The sequence below is a fragment of the Pygocentrus nattereri genome, chromosome 22 (assembly GCF_015220715.1).
Source record: "Pygocentrus nattereri isolate fPygNat1 chromosome 22, fPygNat1.pri, whole genome shotgun sequence".
NCBI lineage: Eukaryota > Metazoa > Chordata > Actinopteri > Characiformes > Serrasalmidae > Pygocentrus > Pygocentrus nattereri.
Genome location: NC_051232.1, coordinates 32,986,953 through 32,997,445, shown reverse-complemented (window position 1 = coordinate 32,997,445; position 10,493 = coordinate 32,986,953).

The window sequence follows — 10,493 nt, the reverse complement described above, 5'->3', positions numbered from 1 at the left end:
CAATATTCCAACATCTAGTGTAAAGCCTTTCCAGAGTAGTAGAGGCTAATACAGCAGTAAAGGGAGACAAACTCACTATTAATACCCTTCATTCTGAAGAAACACTGGATGAGGAGGCGTCCAAGCGTTTGGACACGTTATGTGCATAAACGTATTACATATTATTACATATTATGTGCAGAAACGTTTTGTTTCTATTCTAAGTAATATTTAGAACCATCTAAATCACATTCTCCATTAATATGAAGAACCCTTTCATGATGCAGAGAACCTTTTAATCATGCAGAGGGCTTTTTGAGTGTTTATAGTTATATGTAGAACTATTTCTTTGCTGAAGAACGTTCTTTTTCAAGATTGCAGTCCTTAATTCTCCCATTTTTTTTTCTTTTTTTACAGTACAGGTTAAACAAATCATTGATTTCTCTTTCGAGTTTCATTTCACATCCTGTCCCAGCACTTATGGAGTTACAGTTTGTAGAAGCCAATGGACAGATGCTGAAGTCGGTGTGCTTGGAGTCATCAGACTGTTGAAAAATGCTACTCATTAATGATGTGGCTTATACAAATTTGATTGATTGCGACTGTAGATTCCAGCATAGAGGATTTTTAGACTCCTCTTTATTTCCAGAGCTCTTAAATTGAGGAATGATTATTTCATACTGTGTTAGACCTCATCTATATTGCAGTGCTTCTCTGTTCCTTCACGTTCCACGAAGCGATAAGGCCTCTGTGAGAGAAAACAATTCCTGCGTATGCAGCCAAATGAAGTCGGCATTTAAAAGTGGGGGGACTTCACTAAGTGCAAGCAAACAAGCAGGGGTCACATGACCTGAGAGCGGCGAGAGGGGTTTGCTGAGTGCGAGACGTTTGGACATCTGCTCAGTGGGGTGCTTGGAGAACGTTTTTTCTTAAAGTGATGCTTCACACAACATCGTTTAAATGCTAATCGACTCTCATAGCTTTTATTCCCATTATGTATAGTTACATTTGTCATCTCACCAAGTTTAATCGCTTAAGCATGAGGACAGTACAGTAGGCCTGGAGGGCGTCTTTGTTCATTCATCTCCAGAGCTTAAAAGCTTAAAGTTGAATATGCACAATTTACAGAATAATACATGTGTAAATTAAAAAAGGTGGCACTGCCAGCTGCATCAGAATGAGAATGGCTGCACCCTTGCCACCAGCCCACCTCGACCACATATGAACTCCCTGGGTCGTTTAAGGACCCTGCGCTAGCCATATAAAATACTGAAATCACCCGAATGACGTACTGTAACTTGGGTGATATCTGGATATTACAGCAAGCTTCGTAGACCACATGTCCTCGCTTTGAAGTCGCTGGCACTTATGCATAGATAATGAAGCTGCTCTACTTTATGCTGGTTAGAGGATATGATTTTAAGTAGAACCCACTGTACCCCACAGGTCTGACTGGCTAATTCCTCAGCATGCTGTTTGTTTTTGGAAAAGATGCTTACTCTGGGGTTAGAAAAATGCTAATATTATCCTAAGTGTTGAAAAGGTTCCAGCTGTTTCCAGAATGCATTCATAGACAATTTGAGGTTAGCAGTAAGTGCCTTCACGGCGAGCGCCAATGCTGAGTGCATTATCTTCTGCATTGTTCTTGTTCTATTGGGCAGGCCTGAATAATTTGAATAATCAATAATTGTTTCTTTTGTTGGCCTTCAGGTTGGTGAAACTCAGAGTTGCGCGAAACGGTATTGCACTTGAGTCACGTGAAACTCCGCCGCAACAGTTTTCAAATGATGAACAGGATTCAAACGGCAGTGATGCGTCCCGTGATTGTGTGGAACGACATTTCAAGCCATTGATTTCTTTGTCAATGGACAACAAAGTGAAACAGAAGATGTGAGGTTGGTGGTTTTCCATTTTCTCAGTTTCCTGAGCCACGACAACGACCGAACATGAGTTTCTCAAAGCCAGCGCTTTTTCAACCAGCGACGTTACCTAGCCAGCTAACGCTGATAGTGCCACAGTTTATTCCCCTGTCGTCCGACGTTATTGTGATCTGATGTTGCCAGATTCATTTCCTGCTCCTTTGAGGTCCCCTAGTGTGTGTTTGTACACATGCTCATGGTTGTGACATGGGTGCAGTTTAGTTTTTGTAGAACTTTAGTTTCTACACAAATAAAGGTGCTGTGCAGGTACATTTTCCATTTATCAAGCTACAAACAGTGTAAATTTACATTTAGCAGACGCTCTGATCCAGAGCGACTTACAAGAAGAGCTTCGTCTGTCTAGAGAAAGTATCTCTGCTGGTTACCAGTAGGTTAGAGAGAGAAAGACGGTCCTGAGCTCAGATACTGATAGAAACACAGTCACTGTAGATACAGAGAGAGAAGGAGCAGAGCTGAACACAGAACTCTGAGCCATTCAATGCAATACAGTACAATAAACTACAATACAATAAACTACAATACAATAAACTACAATACACAGTGCAGTACAATAAAATATAATATATAAGTGCAGCTTACAATTCAATGCTCATTTAAGTGCTGTGTGAAGAGATAAATGTTCCCTCAAAGGTACTATAGTGGTTTTAATGTCCAATTATGAACCTTAAACACGTTTTTCCAGGTGAAAAGTTTGGATTTTGTCCCTTTTGAGAATCTTGTGTTTTAAAACAATAAAATAAAAAGCCTGAAGTCGAGACGGGTGTGTGGAGTCAGTACAGCTCAGAATATATAATTTCAGTGGATTATGGTTCAGTTCTGTTCCCGGACTAAAGGTACTGAGGTGTACCCTGTAATGTAATGTCCCTTTATCTCTGATTGTGATTCTGAGTGTTTATATCGTACACCAAATTGCGTTCCAAAAAAGTCAGGAAAATGAGTTTTTCTGAGCAAAAGCCCCTTTAAAACCTTGCGATGAGACCGAGCAAGCATGATACATTGGGGGGCATTTGTGGGCTGGAGGTTAGGGAACCGGCCCTGTAACCAGAATGTTACTGGTTCGATCCCCAGAGCTGACAGTATGTGACTGCGGTGTCCTTGAGCAAGACACCTAACCCCCAACTCCTCTCCGGGCACTGCGGATAGGGCTGCCCACCACTCACCGCCCCCTAGTGTGCACGTGGCGCTTCTCTTCGTGGATGGGTTAAATGTGGAGGTGAAATTTCCCTGTTGTGGGACTAATAAGAGTCACTTCATCTATTTAATGACTAAAATGTACCCATCACTTTTCCGGGAGGGTAAGAAACTAGTTATTTTACTAGACCACACGTTCTCATTTTCAGCCGTGCTCTGGCGCTTGTTGTTCTGAGGCCTCGGCGCCTCCTGATCGGTGCTTTAATCATGAAATATATGGATCATCACCTCCAGCCCTTTCTCTGGACTCAGACGGCTGCTTTCCTAAGCCCCACTCATAGCGGCCCTCTGAGAAATGGTGGGCGGACTGAAAGCCTTCCGTCCTCTCTCCCACGCTTAGCTGAAGAAATAGCTTCTGCTTCCCTCACCACTTCTGCCACGAAGGTGTCATTTAAAGTCTGATGTGGTACCAAGTCTAAGCTCCTTTAGACGTTACTCAAGGGGGGTTAGGAGTATTAAGGCCTGTACAGCCGTTAACAGATCATATTTGTGTGTGCTGTCGAGTTTATCAGACTGGTTAGCTTTATGTTCAGGCCTTTTCTTTCTCTGAGTCACCAGAACTGGCGCAGTCTTGGCTCTGTTTCATAGACACTAAAGCTGACCGTGTAACACTGTACCAGTTATTGGGAGTTATTAATGCAGTGAAGATGGTCTCTGTGGTGCTCTCCATTCATTTTAAAGGGCTCATATCTTACATTTGTCTCGTATTTTATTCCCCCGAGCCTGTTTTATGACCCATGTGTGATTTTGGGTACATAATTCTTTTCTAAATGACCGTTTTTGCCTTTAGAGTTAAACAGGCTGGCTTGGTTATTGACTGATATGTAAATGAGCTCTCTTCTGATTGGCTGTCCTGTAACGGACCTTTTTCAAATAGCAGTTCTTGCGTAAAACACTGCTTTAAACTGCTGTAGGCTGATTAGAGGCTGGACTATATGATATTTATCATCATTGTGATGAAGTATGTGACGATACACCTTCTGAGTGTATCGTGGAAATCGTTAGGACTTAAACACTTTCCAGCTGCATGGCTAATAGAAAAGAGAGGATAATTTCTCGTGTTTATAATTTGTTGTGTCTAATCAAACCGAATGCAAACCACTGAATTCGTAGTTTTTCATAGCAGTTCTTTGTTTCTTCCTACTCAGAAAAATGAATGTCATGAAATTTTGTGTATCGTGATTATCTATTATAGTCATTTTGGCTCATTTCTTTCAGTCCATTCATCACACGCAGTGATGAAATTAATAAACAGTGATTTATTTGTTTATTTATGCATGCTTGGGGGTCCTAAGCTGTTATATTAGTTATAGAGAGCAAGAAACCACCCTGCTTCCATGATATGAGCCCCTTATTGTGCTTATAAACTGCTACCTCTTGAATGGACCAACAGTGGTGGCCCAAAATGACTTTAAGAGCCACTTTTTTTGGGCCACCCAAAAAATACACCACTTCCAAGATAATTTTTTTCGACTGCAACCTTACATTGTTCAACAACATCAATAAATGGACCTTGATCCATTTGATCTTGGTCGAAATGAAAACTTTCCAGGGCCGGGCGGTTCTGGACTTTGATTAGTGTTCAGACTAGAGAAGGCCATTGGAAAAATGTACTATCAGGCTAGTGGAGCTCACTTTTTGATTAATGTATCACTGTCGATCCAAGCTGAGGAGTAATGTGTCGACCCCTTGTTATCAGTGCCGACCAGTTATTTGGACCTATAAGTATTTATGTCTCTTGACTGAGAGCGTCACGTATCGACCGCTGATGAGAAATCACTCCAAACCGTTAATTATAAACACCCATGATAACTGTGGCTATTACTGCCACCACGACACGCAGTAATCACTAGATTGATACATCTGGACCATTAAGGGAGGAAAAATGACCAACATCGGCTTGAATGATTATTTTGTGGTCCTTTTCCTGAGGCCGTGGAATGTAGGATGGTGTCGAGCATTGGTGGAGGAAGAAGTGAGAGGATTAATAGTGGAAGTAATCTGTGTGTCAGTCTGTCCAGTTAATCCTTCACAGTCAGGGCTGTAAAATAGCCGAGCAGCCCTTGGAATTGACCACTGTAGTGCTGGGCAAACGCCAAAGACCATTTAATATATTAATTTCCAGTATATTGAAGTTAAAATGACACGGAAGCCCCAGAAAGTCCCTGATTCCCTGAAGGCCTCAAGGGTTCCCCTTTGCTCAGCGATGGGTGCATTGAATCAATAATTAGAAGGGATTCTTTATGATGTACACTGTATTTACTAGAGTATTCGCTCGTCTAGCTTCACCTCCTATGAACTTGAGTGACGTCCCATTCTTAATCCACAGAGTTTAATATGATGTCGGCCCACCCTTTGCAGCTGTAACAGCTTCAGCTCTTCTGGGAAGGCTTTCCACAAGGGTTAGGAGTGTTTATGGGAATTTCTGACCGTTCTTCCAGAAGCACATTTGTGAGGTCAGACACTGATGTTGGACGAGAAGGCCTGGCTCACAGTCTCCGCTCTAATTCATCCCAAAGGTGTTCTGTGGGGTTGAGGTCAGGACTCTGTGCAGGCCAGTCAAGTTCTTCCACACAAAACTGGCTCATCCACGTCTTTATGGACCTGCTTTGTGCACTGGTGTGCAGTCATGTTGGAACAGGAAGGGGCCGTCCCCAAACTGTTCCCACAAAGTTGGGAGTGTGAAATTGTCCAGAATCTCTTGGTGCAGCGTTGCATGGCTAGAGGTGACCCTCCCTGCTAATGGGCTGTTGTGTATGTGCCTTTTCTGCTGGCGTTAATAAAGAGCGCTTCTTATTGCAGGAATAATTCACCAAGATGCTACAGTATTTGGAAAATCATGATATTGATTTTTATCCGTGGCTACCAGGTCGCCCCACGTGACAGACTCCAGAATCAGCTACTGCATATGGCACGTTCAGCTCCCACCCCCCCCATGGGAGCCAATTTGTCTGCTGCTCTGAAGCTCCAAAATCACCTTATTCTGCTGTTTCAGACTCTGTTAGTCCATTCGGGGTTTCTTTTGCATTCACCCCCAAGGCTGTGCCTTAGTTTAACATGCCATGACAATTTTAAGAAACAGCAGGTGCAGCCGAAAGGTCGGGGGCAGGAACTCGAAAGACTGAACACTGCCTGTTTGTTGTGCCGCACACTTTATTTCTGCCAGCCGTTTTAATGCGCCATCCATTACCGGTTAATTGCCCAATTACGCTTCTTAGCTGTTTATTAGGGGCCTTAATATTGATGAATATGCCAGTGAGGTTTTTCTGATGGCTTAATTAGCAGGAAGCGTAATGTCACACATTGGGATTGTAGATGTGAGGACATTGTGAGGGTGCTGTGAAGACGATGGGATGTGTTTAAGGGGTCTCCTCTCATGCGTGGGGCAGTGTACAGAGAGGCACAGCGCATGTCCTTGTTGATACTGTAGCAGAATAGATGATTTGTCAGGGAACGAGTGCAACAGAATTAGTTGTGTCCCTTTTTGATGCTTTTCATGAAAAATAAGTGTAAACGCTTTTATTATGGTGTCAAGGTCAAAGTGACAACCACTTTGTTCAGTTATAATACTGCAGAATGCTAACAGTGCATCTTTAAAAGGAAACGGTTCAGGCGTCTTAACAGTGGTGGTGATGGGAACCAGGGCTTGACATGACTACAACACAAATATAGACGTTTTATTTACTATCCAGAACCTCCAGAGAACCTACACGAGTCTTCTGAGTGTTAATATGGAATGTTGATGATGGTAAAATCGTCATAAATCCATAAGTGCCTCACACCACTCATCATGTACACCTCCTAGATTATAATGATATGAGGGAGTGATATGAGGGAGCTTTTAGAGGTGGACGTCTGGTTCCTATCACCACCACTGTGGACAGTTCTGGCTCTAGAACAGAGCATTTCACACCAGACCACTCTGAATGACATCATAAAAATGTAATTATTATATAAATGTACTAAAAGGGTTATTTGGGTAATAACTTTAGGTCAAATACCTTAAAATAACCACTTTTGGTTCCATCAAAAACAGTAGACAGTAATTTAAAGATCTTTTTTTCTTCTCTAGAGCCGTCTAGCCAGCACACGAAGAAAATTTGAAGTCCAACACAGACACCAATAATGCAAGTATCAGCAAAACAATTGAAGCAGCATCATCAAAGTGCAAAGCCACAGAATATCTGAGCTGGAGGAGCTCGAGTGTTTAGTGTCGATTGCAAAGCTTTCCATATGAGCAGATCATGACCAGACCCGGTGTATTTTAGAGAGAGCTGGCTTAAGCAGTCTTGGTCCTATCTGGCATTGAAGATAAGGTTATTCCTGCATGGGCCTGTGACATTCTGGGGGGGCAGGGGTTCAGGGGCAAAAGGGGCAACATCAGCTTAAACTAATCCACAGCATATTGCTGCCACTCTTGTCAAGAGAGACAGTGTCATCATGATTCAGAGGAAAAGCAGGCTTAAGGTTAGTAGTTTATTTCTGCAGGCTAGCAAAAACAGCCACAGTTACTGCCCGAGCAGGGACGCGAACCCCGACCTCCAGCATCGTCGGGTGATGTTATCCACTGTGCTGTATAATTACTGTAAACCAATGAGTAATAACTCTTTTTAAGGGCTCAACAGAGCCTTTAAATCCCCTTTCTTACGGTTACAAAACTTTGAATACAGAAAGACTGCGGTCTTCACTTTTAAAATAAAGGTGCCACAAAGGGTTCCTTGTGCAGTGCCATTGATCCGTTTTTGGTTTCCTGATGGATAAAAGAGATTTGTAAAAGAACCTTTTAAACATTTACAGAACATTCACATTAGGTAAAGGTTCTGTATCAGTTTATGGTTTCTTCCTAGAACCTTTTATATTATATGGAAATCAGTAACCAAAATGGTCCATTTGAAAGGTTCTTTGGGGGCTCCCAGTTTAAGAACCACTGCCCTAAACGGGCCACAGTTTTGGCTTTTTCCCTATGGCCCTGATGACGGCGAAGAGAGTTGACGAAAGCTGGGCCCGTATCCCAAGTGCAGACGAAACCCCGCGATTCAGGCCCCCCCCCTGGGAGACGGGTGCAGGTGGCACTGTTAGATGGTGATACATGGTAAAGTCATTTATAGATTACTCACCATATGAAATCGGTTATAGATGCAAATCAGTTCCGGATAGACGCAAGGCTTGTCGCTATGAAAGCGATTAACACTAGAACAGTTGTCGTTGGAGAACATGTGAAAGTTTTGAACCTGCTCTGACGTTTTTTGGCTCTGGTTCTCTTCCTTCGTGCCGGAGCCTGAAGTTTCTCGCTCGGTAGTCTACACGAGAAGGTTTCCTAATTACTTTAAAGTGTAAAAGTTGCCATGGATACACACCTACAGCAGAGTCTTTATTCCCATGCCATCTGTAGGTTGAGAAACCTGTCTCAAGAGCGGCGGTTTTGTTTTTAGAAGCCTGGCGATAAGCATGGTTATTATTTAAGGGTGTCTTGTGGACTCTGTGTGCTTAATGGCGATGGGGGGTTTGACGAGGCATTCCGCTATTATGCTCCTTTTCATCATAAAGCTGAATGTAAAGGTGCCCCATGCCTGGCGGATTAATTTCAGACTCAGTCGGCGCGGCTGTGTGTGGGAGGTAGAAATTCGAAAGTGAGCAGTAAGTGGGCGAAGGTTCATATTCGTGATTTTATGTATGTAAGATATGGGTTCTTTTCTGAGTCTCCAGGGACCACCATCCCAGCCAAGCCCCCCCAACCACCACCACTACCACCAAACTAGACAGGAGTTTTGTTCTGTTCCAGTTTGTACATCTGTACAAAGTAATCGAGGTGAATTGAGACCTCTTGGATGTTTCTCAGCATTCGTTCCTTTGTTCTTGAGGACCTGCCTGAAATCGTTCAACCAGATTCAGTTTCATTTGAAGAGCCTGAGCTCAGAGAACGTGCTAAGAAATGTTCTCGATCTCCATAAGGAGACTCAGGAGATGGAAGTCCAGAGACTTTGGGTGCCCGGGTCATACAGGACATTTCAATCACAATTACTGTTGCGTTTAACATGATCAGCAGAGTATTTGTTATAATAGTTGTGGCGCATTTTATATTTTATTTTTTCCAAATGTTTTTAACTCACCAAATAAATAGATATTGTGCACTAGCTAGTTTCAGACTTCCATATGGCTGCACGTATGAATGCAGAGGCAAAATGTGACCTTCAAATGTACCTACAGTGCAGCTGACTGGTTGTATATCAACCTATTGTGTGCATGCCTGCCTGGATTAACCACAACTTCAGTTTCTAGACTTTGATTATTCTAAACCTCAATTAATCAGGAGCTAAGTATCCAAACCTGGATTAATCACAGCCTCAACATCTAAACCTGAATTAATCACAGCCTGATTATCTAAACCTGGATTAATCACAGGGTGAGTGTCTAAACCTGAATTAATCACAGCCTGAATATCTAAACCTGGATTAATCACAGCCTGAATGTCTAATCCTGGATTAATCACAGCCTGAATGTCTAATCCTGGATTAATCACAGCCTGAATGTCTAATCCTGGATTAATCACTGCCTGTGTATCTAAACCTGGATTAATCATAGTCTGAGTATCTAAACCTGGATTAATCATAGTCTGAGTATCTAAACCTGGATTAATCATAGTCTGAGTATCTAAACCTGGATTAATCACAGTCTGAGTATCTAAACCTGGATTAATCACAGTCTAAATATCTAAATCTGGATTAATCAGTGTGAATATCTAGACCTGAATTAATCACAGCCTGAATGTCTAATCCTGGATTAATCACTGCCTGTATATCTAAACCTGGGTTAATCACACCCTGAATGTCTAATCCTGGATTAATCACTGTCTGTGTATTTTAGCCTGGATTATTCAGAGTCTGAGTATCTAAACCTGGATTAATTGCTCTCCTTTTCTCCTCCTTTGGAAGTCCTCTTTGATGAGGGCGGTAACCTGTTCACTTTTTTCTCAGAAGTTGTTAGGGGGTCCCCTGGTGGTTGCGGGACCCCAAGCAGCTGCTTATGTCTCTTATTAGGTAGAGCTCTCAGATTGTTAGCCCTGATTCTTATCACCACCACTGTAAAGTCAATATGACAAATCGTCTCTCATAAAACTTTGTTTACATCTTTACAACTAGATTATGCAAAAGTGTTTTGAGGAATCATTTAAGCTCATTGTGCTCAGGGTAAAACCTAACTGCACATCTCAACACAATTTAGTAAACACAGCTTAAATACTACAGCGAGTTGGAAGAACTTAATTTAAAAACATTTAAGCTAACTCAGATTAAATTTTACTTATTTATGTGCATTTTGGGTCCACCGGTGGTCTCAAGGAGTTGAAGAGATGAAGTTACGGCAATTGAAATGTATTATTTTCAC